We start from the raw sequence: 15,207 nt of genomic DNA, 5'->3' as shown, positions 1-15,207 counted from the left end.
GGCTGTATTTTGTTTTCCAAATGTATTGTTGTCATCAAATAATAGTAATAGAAAATTGGACGCATTTCCGATCGTTTTTTAATTTGTAATATTTATTTGTACATTTATTGTATTTCATTTGACTGATCCTATCTTTACCCGGAAGTAAATTACACCGTCGTGCGGGTATCAATTATTATTGTCTAGTATCACTAAAAATACTACTAAGATCCATATTACTATCACACGAGCCAATGGCAATTAAATGCACGGATGCATAGGCAGATAATGAATGAAATACAACTGTTCACGAACAGAAGATTGTATTTGACTCATGTCATGCTGCATACGCAATGACAATTATGCCTACTGTAAATATAGATTTACAACTACGATTAGAGTTGTTTGCATAAAATGCACCGTGAACATTCACACATTTGCCTAGATGTGATAGGCTACAATTTATCTCCATTAATACTATTTTCTCAATTCTGCGCATATATTTTCACTTACCTTACATCAATTGCTCGATCAATATTATCATTACATATTTTACATTTGTAACTGTAGGTACCACAAACAATTTAATATAGCTAAGTTTGTGTATTTTTACAGGTAGTAAAATGCTGTGTGTGCTGCTTATAAACACCAGAGAGATAAAGATTCACGAAAGAGATGGTCTTTACTCATCTCACTTGCACAAAATAAATGCAGTAATAGAAAGTACAGAAACGCACAAAATACACTGAAATACACTTTTGTTGAAGTCATCCCCCCGGATCTTCTGCATCCACTCAGCCCGTATGCATGCAGCGTCAACGGGGAATGCGACGAAACGGTACAAAAATGCACACAACGATGAAGTGCTGAGTCTCCTCTCTTGAATCCTAAAAACAGTCAATGTGAAAAAATATCTCTGTGACGACAAAATCATGGATCAGATTCATTATTACTTGTTGTTTAAAGGGCCAAAACGGGTCAGCCTCCGAGAAGTGACAAGTTCTCGTTATTGTTATTAAGTTATTGACAAGTGGTTAGGTTTAGGGGCAGGGGTTGGGTTACGTGCTCGTAAATGTGTCTGTTGTGACTGTTTGCATTGAACAATCACACCCTAATACATATGCAATAATGGCAATATTATTACCCAATAGATCATTTAATCATGACGATAAAATTCACAGTGCCTTTCGCGTCAGCTTATTGACGCCAAGGATTTCTTATTTAAAGTAGTGGAGGACCCTGCACGTCCAAAAATGACGCTGAAGGGGTACCCTGTGCGTCAAAATGCGACGCCAAAGGGTCCTGGCCAAACGTCAATATGTGACGACTTGGGAGTGAGACTGTGTTGCGCGAGCGCACATTCAGCTCTGCAGGCCTGGTGCTATGCGTATTTAAATCTCCTCTGATGCGCATTTTCCTGCATTAGCCAAAATCATGACAGTCAACCACATCCAGTCATATGTGAATTAATGTAAATATTCGCTAAAAACACACAATAAAGACAGCAATGATGCAGTCAGGACTGTGGCACCGGCTTGCTTTGAAATGTATTTGGTGCACCGAAGTCATTTTAAACAGTACATAATAACGAAAACAATACCTTACAAATAAAAAGGAGCCGATTTTTATGATCAGAACTTCCTTAAACCAGTGAACCTGTAAAGCTTTCAGTCCAAGTAAACGAATGCGTTCAAATAGAAAGTTTAAAACGATATTCATAAATGAAGCATATACCCACTTTTCTTCCGGCACCACTAACGTTACACCACTGATTATCTTGTTATTAATATGATTTGATTTATGGTTCATATTCATAATCGTACAGTATGTTGTTGCCAGTTTAAAGGGCGATGTTTCCAAGCACTTTCGGGCTAAAAAAAAAGCTGTTTTCATTTGCATTACAATGCATAGTATGTTTATTTAATGGTCGCGGGTGCGGGGTGGGTTGTAAAAATAGACACAGTGGTGCGGGGCGGGCTGGCTCGGGCCAAATAATTTCATAATTGCGGGACCCGCGGGTTGAAAAAAAACACAACCCGCGCATCACTATATGGGCCAGTACTTCAGGTGAAAACTTCCGGTGATCTGACAGCCAGAGTGAGAGACAACAGCGACCGAGTTCCATTACCACAGAGATATTTTTTCACATTGACTGTTTTTAGGATTCAAGAGAGGAGACTCAGCACTTCATAGTTGTGTGCATTTTTGTACCGTTTCGTCGCATTCCCCGTTGACGCTGCATGCGTACGGGCTGAGTGGATGCAGAAGATCCGGGGGGATGACTTCAACCCCACCAAATTTTTAAATGCATATAATTCTCAGTGTATTTCAGTGTATTTTGTGCGTTTCTTTACTTTCTACTACTGCATTTATTTTGTGCAAGTGAGATGAGTAAAGACCATCTTTTTCATGAATCATTATCTCTCTGGTGTTTATAAGCAGCACACACAGTATTTTACTACCTGTAAAAATACACAAACTTAGCTATATTAAATTGTTTGTGGTACCTACAGTTACAAATGTAAAATATGTGATGATAATATTGATGAGCAATTGATGTAAGCTAAGTGAAAATATATGCGCAGAATTGAGAAAATAGTAGGCTATTAATGGAGATAAATTGTAGCCTATCACAGCTAGGCAAACGTGTGAATGTTCACGGTGCATTTTATGCAAACAACTCTAATCGTAGTTGTAAATCTATATTTACAGAAGGAATAATTGTCATTGCGTATGCAGCATGAGTCAAATACAATCTTCTGTCGTGAACAGTTGTATTTCATTCATTATCTGACTATGCATCCGTGCATTTAATTGCCATTGGCTCGTGTGATAGTAATATGGATCTTAGTAGTATTTTTAGTGATACTAGACAATAATAATTGATACCCGCTGCACGACGGTGTAATTTACTTCCGGGTAAAGACAGGATCAGTCAAATGAAATACAATAAATGTACAAATAAATATTACAAATTAAAAAACGATCGGAAATGCGTCAAATTTTCTATTACTATTATTTGATGACAACAATACATTTGGAAAACAAAATACAGCCATTTCCGCTTTTTTTCTTTTAAACAAAAAACCAAGCTGCACCCTTTTTTAAATTTCATCTTTCATTCCGAAATTGAATAATGAATGAACGAAAAAGTACACGGACCATTCTCAATTCTGCGCATATATTTTCACTTACCTTACATCAATTGCTCGATCAATATTATCATCACATATTTTACATTTGTAACTGTAGGTACCACAAACAATTTAATATAGCTAAGTTTGTGTATTTTTACAGGTAGTAAAATACTGTGTCTGCTGCTTATAAACACCAGAGAGATAATGATTCATGAAAAAGATGGTCTTTCTTTACTCATCTCACTTGCACAAAATAAATGCAGTAATAGAAAGTACAGAAACGCACAAAATACACTGAAATACACTGAGAATTATATGCATTTAAAAATTTGGTGGGGTTGAAGTCATCCCCCCAGGATCTTCTGCATCCACTCAGCCCGTACGCATGCAGCGTCAACGGGGAATGAGACGAAACGGTACAAAAATGCACACAACGATGAAGTGCTGAGTCTCCTCTCTTGAATCCTAAAAACACTCAATGTGAAAAAAATATCTCTGTGACGACAAAATCATGGATTAGATTCATTACATGTTGTTTAAAGGTTGTATCAGCGATTTTTAGCCTAAAACATAAAGTGTCAATTTCAGCTGACCTTTCTTCACGATCCGCTCGCTGCCTGCCCCATAAATTGTCTGTGAAAAAAACGCGTCTCTCTGGTCAGCCTAGGGTCCGAGATATGCCAAAAAAACAATCGGCACTACCAACCTTTCCACACATAAACAGTGTTCCAACCAATCAGCGTCAGGGGTTTGGTGTTGTGGACTTTCCTACTGGTGCAGGGATGTGAGGGAGGTGGAGCGAAAGTCCACAACACCAAACCCCTGACGCTGATTGGTTGGAACACTGTTTGTTTATCTGTGGAAAGGTTGGTAGTGCCAATTGTTTTTTTGGCACATCTCGGACCCTAGGCTGACCAGAGAGACGCGTTTCTTTCACAGACAATTTATGGGGCAGGCAGCGAGCGGATCGTGATGAAAGGTCAGCTGAATTTGACACTTTATGTTTCAGGCTAGAAATCGCTGATACAACCTTTTGTAGTGAACAACGGTCGAAATGGCATTCCAAGGGTCGGTTTATGGCAGGCCCCCTTCCCTATCTGCTATGGTGGAGGGAGATGTGCCACACTGTGATTGGATCTTGGTTGAGGAACATAAACAAATGTTCAGAAACATCAGATAAGATGCCAAGACAACTACCAGACACCTCTAACAGAACAGGAAGAGAGACCTTCTGCAACCACGACCACTTAAGAGAGGACTTCTCATTGGACTACGGACTGACCCTCTCCAATCCTAAGGTTTGGGAATGACTGCCATAAAAATTCCTTCAGGATGCAACAGCAGTGGCCGAAACAAAGAAGGCCACAAAGATCCATCCAAATCCATTCATACATATGTTTTGGGACCTTAAATTGATGTAAACTGCAACAGATTCACTTCACCCTTTGATAAAGTACAGTGTATGTTGATGGCCATTGACTGTTAACCTAACAGTTCACAGAAGCAGGCGTATTAACATATTATGATATGAATAAGTGATTGTTCAACAGTTTTCTATCATGTTTGGACTCTTTTTGCTCCTCATAATGTGGGTAACAATTTGAAAGAGGTTTGGTAAAGAAATGTTGCATTGGGTAAATTGTAAAAGACACTGTCTAACTTTGTACTCTACTATATGCAAATGAGTTCCACACTAGGGCGGGTAACACCATGGCCACCTCAGACACAAGTGGCCAATCACATTCCTGGAATGGAGAGGCGCTAGATTCCAATCTCCTCCTCATCAAAAGAGATAAAGGTAGTCTCCGAAAAGACACTCCTTGTACTGCGTCTAAGTCCCGTAAGGGAAGAGACATTAACAGCTACACCGTTCTGAGTCTGAACCCCGCAAGGTTAAGACATTAGCAGATACAAGGTCCTGAGTTTCTGGCCTGACGAGGAAAGAGACTTCAAGACAGCTAAGGATCCACTCAGCTCTTGAGTAAACCTTCTATACTGAATTCGGCTGCCCTTCAGTTGCAAAGGACCCAGCAGTGACGGACCCCGTCTGACTCCTGCGAATCCGAAAGCAGCGCAGCCCAGTCCGTAAAGGACCTCCACATTGGCAGACACTGCCTTGAACACACGGATCCTCAACGACGCAGCCCTGCTGCAAAGGACCCTGTGAGAATCCATCTGACCCAGCTGCCCGGTCCACGCCCTAAGGACCCTCTTTGGCACAACAGAAGTCAAGCATCCTCCAGGTCAGCGCCTCGACGGCTACCGGAACGCAACTCTGTGCCCTCCCCACTATATGCAAACCGCATCACCAGTGGAAGACGTCTCTGCCGCCGGACTGATCACCCGACCAAGTGGAACGTAACTATAAACTTACCAAACCTCTTTCCTAAAGACCTTGGCTTAGTTTATACCTGCAGCCTATGTTTTCTAACCTGTTTAGATAACATTTACTTGTGGTCAGCATTACAAATGATAGCTATATTGTTTGTTCCAAGATAAATACGCAGTTATTTATCATTAAACCTACCAGAGCCATTAAGTGGGTTTCCCATAGACAACATTACCATAGAAATCTCTTATATTGCTACTTTCAGCTCAACAGCATTGCATTCTGCCATTCTGCGTTCATTCCATTTTGTTAGTTTCTACACATTTAGTTGCCTATTATCTATTAGCAGTGTGTATTCATTTATTGGTTTATCACTAGTGTTGTATTTACTCTTGCATATCTATTGTTAATAAATTTCATTAATTTTATTACAATTGTGTTTTCATTGTGTTGATGATTCAAGGCTCTACTAGCTAGCTAAACCACCAAACTTTCAGATAAATCAGTTGACCAACTCCCTCCAGGGTGCAAATCTCAATTTATTGACCTATTGCCAAATCAACAGTCTTTGACTGATACACTGAACCCAGCGAGGTGGGAATTGGTCATTTGATAGACTCACAAATGCACCTTGAGTGACGTGTGACCCAAAATCACAGCATCATTGTGAGCCCTGTTTACTACACTTTAAAGGGCCAAAACGGGTCAGCCTCCGAGAAGTGACCCGAGAAGGGGTCCGAAAGTTCTCGTTATCGTTATTAAGTTATTGACAAGTGGTTAGGTTTAGGGGCAGGGGTTGGGTTACGTGCTCGTAAATGTGTCTGTTGTGACTGTTTGCATTGAACAATCACACCCCAATACATATGCAATAATGGCAATATTATTACCCAATAGATCATTTAATCATGACGATAAAATTCACAGTGCCTTTCGCGTCAGCTTATTGACGCCAAGGGTTTCTTATTTAAAGTAGTGGAGGACCCTGCACGTCCAAAAATGACGCTGAAGGGGTACCCTGTGCGTCAAAATGCGACGCTAAAGGGTCCTGGCCAAACGTCAATATGTGACGACTTGGGAGAGTCGCGAGCGCACATTCAGCTCTGCAGGCCTGATGCTATGCGTATTTAAATCTCCTCTGATGCGCATTTTCCTGCATTAGCCAAAATCATGACAGTCAGCCACATCCAGTCATATGTGAATTAATGTAAATATTCGCTAAAAACACACAATAAAGACAGCAATGATGCAGTCAGGACTGTGGCACCGGCTTGCTTTGAAATGTATTTGGTTATTGCGCCTGATGCGTGTGCGCCTTCTGCGTCTCCCGCACCGAAGTCATTTTAAACAGTACATAATAACGAAAACAATACCTTACAAATAAAAAGGAGCCGATTTTTATGATCAGAACTTCCTTAAACCAGTGAACCTGTAAACCTTTCAGTCCAAGTAAACGAATGCGTTCAAATAGAATTTCATAATTGCCGGACCCGCGGGTTGAAAAAAAAATCCAACCCGCGCATCACGTGAAAACTTCCGGTGATCTGACAGCGAGAGCGAGAGACAACAGCGACCGAGTTCCATTACCACAGAGATATTTTTTCACATTGACTGTTTTTAGGATTCAAGAGAGGAGACTCAGCACTTCATCGTTGTGTGCATTTTTGTACCGTTTCGTCGCATTCCCCGTTGACGCTGCGTACAGGCTGAGTGGATGCAGAAGATCCGGGGGGATGATTTCAACAAAATTTTTAAATGCATATAATTCTCAGTGTATTTTGTGCGTTTCTGTACTTTCTATTACTGCATTTATTTTGTGCAAGTGAGATGAGTAAAGACCATCTTTTTCATGAATCATTATCTCTCTGGTGTTTATAAGCAGCACACAGTATTTTACTACCTGTAAAAATACAGAAACTTAGCTATATTAAATTGTTTGTGGTACCTACAGTTACAAATGTAAAATATGTGATGATAATATTGATCGAGCAATTGATGTAAGGTAAGTGAAAATATATGCGCAGAATTGAGAAAATAGTATTAAGATAAATTGTAGCCTATCACAGCTAGGCAAACGTGTGAATGTTCACGGTGCATTTTATGCAAACAACTCTAATCATAGTTGTAAATCTATATTTACAGTAGGCATAATTGTCATTGCGTATGCAGCATGAGTCAAATACAATCTTCTGTTCGTGAACAGTTGTATTCATTATCTGATGCATCCGTGCATTTAATTGCCATTGGCTCGTCTGATAGTAATATGGATCTTAGTAGTATTTTTAGTGATACTAGACAATAATTATTGATACCCGCTCGACGGTGTAAGTTACTTCCGGGTAAAGATATGATCAGTCAAATGAAATACAATAAATGTACAAATAAATATTACAAATTAAAAAACGATCGGAAATGCGTCCAATTTTCTATTACTATTATTTATTGACAACAATACATTTGGAAAACAAAATACAGCCATTTCTGCTTTTTTTCTTTTAAACAAAAAACCAAGCTGCACCCTTTTTTAAATTTCATCTTTCATTCCGAAATTGAATAATAAATGAACGAAAAAGTACACGGACCAATAATAATAACTATAGCTTAATTATTATTATTATTATTATTATTATTATTATTATTAATATTATTTTGTTTTGTTTGAGAAAAGGAAAAACGAAATTAAGCTAGATTTTTGTATTTGTATTTATCCTGGATGATGCGATAGACAGTAAAGACAGGTTGAGTTGAAAAGTGGCTTTTCATTGCCACCCACATAATTAAAGCTCTCTTTTTACCCACAGACAAAGATACTAAAACTGATTTTTTTTAATTAATTTTGTTCATTTTTGAAACAGAACGAAATTATTATTATCATAATACAATCAAACCGTTTGTCATTTCTCTTTTATTTCTTTATAATCGTATTTCAATTTTCTGTAAAATCTAACTTTCATCCAAATAATATTCCAAGCTTAGAGTTGATTATTCAGAAATAACAGTTTTGATCTGATCATCTTAAATCCTCTGGGTCTGAGGGCAGATTGGAGATTAATCCTAATAAACAAGCCGCTACAATTGAAACCATTACATTAAAATTATTAAAACAGTGTATTTCTATATAACTCCAGCAGCGTGCATCCTCCTTTATGTCAGGACTGTGGCAAAGGCAGCGCCAACAAACGCTTAGCTCGCTCACATAATATAATCATATCATCTATAACAGGAATATCAGATCATTTTTATGACTTAATATGTCGTTATTACGAGAAAAGATGTTGTTTAAACGAGAAAAGATGTCGTTTTTACGAGAAAAGATGTCGTTATAACCACATAGCTAACTGTGGAAAAAAATATGTGTGTGGCAGCAATGCGTCACCGTATCAATCTGCCAAAACATTTTACCTCAGACTTTAACTTCACGTCTCCAGCTAATGAATGAAAGACAATTAAACCAGCGCATTATTTTCAGCACTCCCCCCGCATTAATTCTGGGCCAATAGAAACTTTGTTGTTACGTTACATCAATCCGTCAAAGCACTATAAAAACGTTAACCTAACGTTACTAGGCTAGAATCCACAATGGATAAATATTTAAAAAGGTCAAGTATTGATTATCCCAAATTGGTGCATTGTCATTGTATTTTATATCTGAGCACTACTTATCCTTAGCAAACATCTTTTGCTCTATTTTCATTGTGTTCCAATGTTTCTGCAGTGTTAATTGTTAAACTGGGTAAACATACTCTCTTTTTATTGCCTGTTACTGCATTGGTGCATTGTCATTGTATTTTATTTTTTAGCACTATACTATCCTTATCAAAAATCCTTTTGCACTATATTCACTGTGTTCCACTGTGTTGCTGCAGGGTTAATTTTTACTTGTCCCCCATCCCACCCCACCCCACACACACACCAGTTAAACATATATTTTCCTAACAAATGAAGTCATTCCAAAAAAGTTTGATTCTCTCTGTTTATTGCCTGTTATTGCATCAGTGCATTTTCATTGCATTTTAGGACTATACCTATAAAAGCCTTTTGCACTATTTACATTGTGTTCCACTGTGTTCTTGCAGTTAATTTTTACTTGCTCAACCCTTTCCCATCGTTCTCTCTCTCTCTCACACACACACACACACACACACACACACACACACAATTTAGCTATTACATTTGTGTTGCGGTTATGAGGGGGTCCTTGGAATTTTTTCTGCCCTATGAGGGGTCCCTATCTCCAGATAGTTTGAGAACCCCTGCTCTATATAACATCACTACTTCAACCATAATGATACAAACCTACAAGGATACTATTTTAGACAAAAAAACAAAATAACTTTATTTCACATTTTAGTCTCTACTGTGTCACTGGTGGACACACATTCACAACAGTACCCACAAGAGTATGGCGTCACCACCACTAACCCAAATCTGACATGATAACTTTGAACACATGCACCATCTCTTATGCCTTGTGTTTAAAGTCATCTCTCCACATCTGAGTCAGGACCAACACCACCACCAGCAAACACTTATGTGACTTTGTCGAATATCTTGGTACTTTTCTGTGCCTTGACTGCGGTACTTACCTTGTTGTCTATGAGAGTCAAAGAGACTTCAGATTTCATCAAAAATATCTTAAATTATATTCTGAACATGAAAGAATATCTTTAAATACCAATTTAACACCCCCAATACTGGGGTAAATTACAAGTTTTTGAAAAAATAATTAATAAGAAGTGTTAAAACAATGTTGTCAGTTTGTAACACATATGTATTTGAGTGGTAAGTGCCACTGAACATTGGGTAATGCTTGTTGTGTTGTATGTTGTTTATCGTACTACATGGTTTAACTTCCAAACAGCCCATGCTAGTGGGGATACAACATAAATCTATACTGGATCACTAACAGTCGCTTTTTTAAACTTTACATTTGCATAATTTTGCATAATCATTTTTGCATATTTACATATTCGTATGCTAGTGTAAATAAACTGACCAGCGCATTCATTTTTATTAAAAAAATTATTTTGAAACAACTAACAAAACAAATAAAATAATCGATTTTTGCACTAATAACCACATTTATTACCTACGGTTGACAATTGAAAATCATGTCGAACCGCCTCCACATCTTCATCATTTATCGCAACGAATTTGCTTGGTGAAAAATCAGCCATTATCTGACAAATAGCACAGTACCTGTTATGAAGCAGACGGGACAACAAGGTAAGTAATACAATGGTATAGTTTATTGTGAAGCAGCAGTGCCGGTGATGAGAGAAGACCCGATGATGGTGAGTATAGCTTGCGTGAAGTTGATGAAGCCAGATAGACAGGGGCAGTGTTTGACTCTGATCTCCTTTGAAGGATTAGTGCAGCGGGGAATGGATGACGGGGTCCGTATTCCAACGGTTCCTGAGACTGAGAGGATGAAGGCTTACGGCACACACCACTGAGGACAGACGCTGGGAATACTTGGAAGACTGGAACGAGACAGAGTTCAGGTAAGTATGATCAGGTAACAATATAGATAGCGAAACTCTTTGAGAGAGAGACACTACAGTCCGCTTTCGCGAGAACGAGCCCGGACAATGAGTGGTGTGTGGCGTGCTGATTTATACGTGGCGGTGATGATGGCGTGCAGGTGATGGTGATCAGAACTCAGGTGACAGTGATCTGGGCGTGACAGAGGGTGTGGAACCTGACCAATCAGTGACACTACCCCCCTCCCCAGGGGCCGCTCCTGAGGGCCGAAGTCTCCTGCGCCGTGGTGGTCTACCTCGTCCCCGAGGTGCAGGAAACTCAGGATGCCTTGCGTGGAACTCCTCCGTGAACGTGGGATCGAGGATGTCTTCTCTTGGGACCCATGACCTCTCCTCTGGTCCATAACCTTCCCAGTCCACCAGATATTCGAGGAGACCACCACGACGACGAGACCGGAGGATCTCCCGGACGGAATAGACGGTGCCGTCGTCCAGCATCAGGGGGGGAGGAGGTTCCTCTTCATGGTCAGGTTCTGTGGAGGAAGTGAGAGGTGGGTGAAATGGTTTTAATAAGGAGACATGGAACGTAGGATGAATGCGGTTTTCCGGAGGGAGTTGAAGTTTGTACGTGACTGGGTTTACCTGTTCCAGGACCTTGAAGGGACCAACAAACCTGGGACTTAACTTTTTGGAGGGCAGTCGCAGAAGGATATCTCGGGTGGAGAGCCAAACCTGTATTCAGGAGCCGCAGTCCTCCTCCGATCCGCAAAGGCTTTTTGTCTGCGAACTGCCCTCTGTAGGTGGTGATGGGCCTCGTCCCAGACCCTCTCGCTCTCCCGGAACCAGTGATCCACTGCGGGGACCTCAGATGGTTCACCATTCCAGGGAAATAGAGGTGGCTGGAACCCGAGGACGCACTGGAATGGTGTGAGGCCGGTGGATGGCTGCCGCAGTGAATTCTGGGCGTATTCGGCCCAGCCCAGGAACTGGCTCCAGGAGTTCTGGTGGCTATGGCAGAAGGTCCGGAGGAACCGCCCCACTTCCTGGATCTTCCTCTCCGTCTGTCCGTTGGACTGCGGATGGTAGCCAGAGGAGAGGCTGATGGTCACACCTAGGAGCCAGAAGAAGGATCTCCAGAGAAGGGAGATGAACTGTGGACAGCGATCCGATACCACATCCTCAGGTATGCCGTATTGACGAAAGACATTATTGAACAAGAGCTCCGCGGTTTCAAAGGCAGTGGGTAGTCCTTTCAGGGGCAGGAGTTTGCAAAACTTGAAGAAGCGGTCCACAATTACCAGGATGCAGGTGTTTCCATCCAACGCCGGTAAATCCGTCATGAAATCGACTCCTAGATTTGACCAGGGGCGGGTCGGGATCGGCAAGGGATGGAGCTTACCTGCTGGTAAGTGTCTGGGATTGTTGGACATGGCACACTCTCTGCATCCTCTGACGTAGCGCTGCACATCCCTTGCCATCCCAGGGAGGGAGGATGTTGCAGGGAGGCTCAGGGGCGTCGGAAGAATCGTGGATTCGGGACAAGGCAACTGCTCTGATATTCTTTGGACCTGGACGATAGGAGATGGTGAACTGAAATCTTGAAAAGAAGAGTGCCCATCGGGCCTGACGTGGACATAGACGTTTGGCTTCACGGAGGTACTGGATTTTTGTGGTCGGTCAACACTTGGAATGGATGATTGGCCCCCTCCAGCCAGTGTCGCCACTCCTCCAGGGCAAGTTTGATGGCAAGAAGTTCCCTGTTGCAGATGTCGTAATTCCTCTCCGCCAGGTTGAACTTCCGAGAGAAGTAGGCACATGGATGGAGTAGCTTGGGGGTTCCATGGTACTGGGATAATACCGCTCCCACGCCGGTGGTAGAGGCATCCACCTCATCTACGAAAGGGAGTTCCGGGTTAGGGTGGCGCAGAATGGACGTCTTAGTGAAGGCTTTCTTGAGGGATTGGAAGGCTGCGGCAGCTTCGGAATTCCATGTCAGCTTGGAAGGCTTTCCTTTGAGCAGATTGGTTAACAGCGTGGCAATGAGACTGTATCCCTGGATGAACCGGCGATTAAAGTTGGCAAAGCCGAGAAACCTCTGCAGCTCCTTAACTGATGATGGTTGTGGCCAGGATGTAACTGAGGATACTTTCCTCTAGTCCATACGGATGCCCTCATGGTCGATGATGTAGCCCAGGAACTGAACAGATGGAAGGTGAAATGAACATTTCTCCGCCTTGAGGAAGAGCTAGTGCTCCCTGAGTTTCTGGAGGACCTCCGCAACGTGGTGAATGTGCTCCGTCTCACTCCGGGAGTACACGAGGATGTCGTCAATGTAGACGATTACTGACCTGTGGAGGAACTCCCGGAGGACTTCATGGATGAAATTCTGGAATACGGAGGGGGCGTTGACCAGGCCATAAGACATGACTCGATATTCATAGTGCCCAGTAGGGGTCACGAAGGCCGTCTTCCACTCATCCCCCCTCCGTATCCTCACCAGATTGTACGCGCTGCGGAGGTCCAACTTGGTGAAGATGGTGGCCGACCGGAGTTGTTCTAGGGCCGCAGGGACAAGAGGAAGGGGGTATTTAAACTTGACGGTTCCTTGGTTCAGGACACGGTAATCGATGCATGGCCGCAGCCCTCCATCCTTCTTAGCTACAAAAAAGAAGCTGGACGCTGGTGGAGACGTGGACGGACGGATGTAGCCTTGTTGTAACGCCTCTTGGATGTACTCCTCCATGGCCTTACTCTCCGGAAGTGACAACGGGTAGATCCTTGCACAGGAACTGTACCGCTGTCTTGTAAAACTCGCACTTCTCCAGCTTCAAGGTTGTATCAGCGATTTCTAGCCTAAAACATAAAGTGTCGATTTCAGCTTACCTTTCTTCACGATCCGCTCGCTGCCTGCCCCATAAATTGTCTGTGAAAAAAACGCGTCTCTCTGGTCAGCCTAGGGTCCGAGATATGCCAAAAAAACAATCGGCGCTATCAACACACCACAGATAACCAAACAGTGTTCCAACCAATCAGCGTCAGGGGTTTGGTGTTGTGGACATTCCTACTGGTGCTGGGACGTGAGGGAGGCGGAGCGAAAGTCCACAACACCAAACCCCTGATGCTGATTGGTTGGAACACTGTTTGTTTTTGTGTGGAAAGGTTGGTAGTGCCGATTGTTTTTTTGGCATATCTCGGACCCTAGGCTGACCAGAGAGACGCGTTTTTTTCACAGACAATTTATGGGGCAGGCAGCGAGCGGATCGTGAAGAAAGGTAAGCTGAAATTGACACTTTATGTTTTAGGTTAGAAATCGCTGATACAACCTTTCAGGAATAGATGGTGCTGACGTAGGACTTGGAGGACCTGACGGACGTGCTGGCGATCTTCGGCCTGGTTCCGGGGAATAAATCAAAATGTCATCAATATAGACTACCACAAAATGGTGTATAAATTCCCGGAACACCTCGTTCATAAACATTTGGAAGACTGAGGGACTGATGGACAAACCGTAGGGCATGACAAGATATTCATAGTGGCCAGTGGGTGTTATAAAGGCCGTCTTCCACTCGTCTCCCTCCCGAATACGAACGAGGTTATAAGCACTTCGCAGGTCCAGCTTGGAGAAGATACGAGCTCCACGGAGTTCCTCGAGGGTGGCAGGAACGAGTGGTAGTGGGTAAGGTTGTATTATTTAAGAATTGAGCTGACGATAATCAATGCAGGGACGGAGACCCCCATCCTTCTTACCCACGAAGAAGAAGCTGGAAGTGGCCGATGAGGTAGATGTACGAAAGAATCCCTGTGCAAGAGCCTCCTGAATGTACTCCTCCATCGCCTGGCACTCCGGGTTGGACAGTGGATAGACCCGTCCCTTGGGTAGTTGAGCCCCAGGTAGCAGATCGATGGCACAGTCCCATGGCCTGTGTGGAGGAAGATGGATGGCTGCTTGCTTGCTAAACACACCCTCGTAGTCCATGTACTCTACTGGGATTTCTACCGAGATGTTGGTGTCAGGACTCTCGACGTGCGTAGATGCTATGGATAGAGAACCACAGGCAGGGAGTAGAGAAGACATGCAATTCTTTAAACAATGCTTACTCCAGCCGATAACGTCACAGGGATCCCAGCAGAGCAGAGAAACAGAGATTGCGTTCAGCAGTATGAATAGTTACTGGAATCAGTGTAAGTTGGGCAGTCGGTATTTGAGATTGGATGGTACTCACTACAGGACGTGGGGGTCTGACGGGACAGTTGTGGAGGAAATGACCAAGGTTGCCACAAT

This window comes from Garra rufa, chromosome 2, assembly GCF_049309525.1.
Source record: "Garra rufa chromosome 2, GarRuf1.0, whole genome shotgun sequence".
In the NCBI taxonomy this organism is placed as follows: domain Eukaryota; kingdom Metazoa; phylum Chordata; class Actinopteri; order Cypriniformes; family Cyprinidae; genus Garra; species Garra rufa.
The sequence above is the reverse complement of the archived record's forward strand: the minus strand, read 5'-3'. Positions refer to the sequence as shown.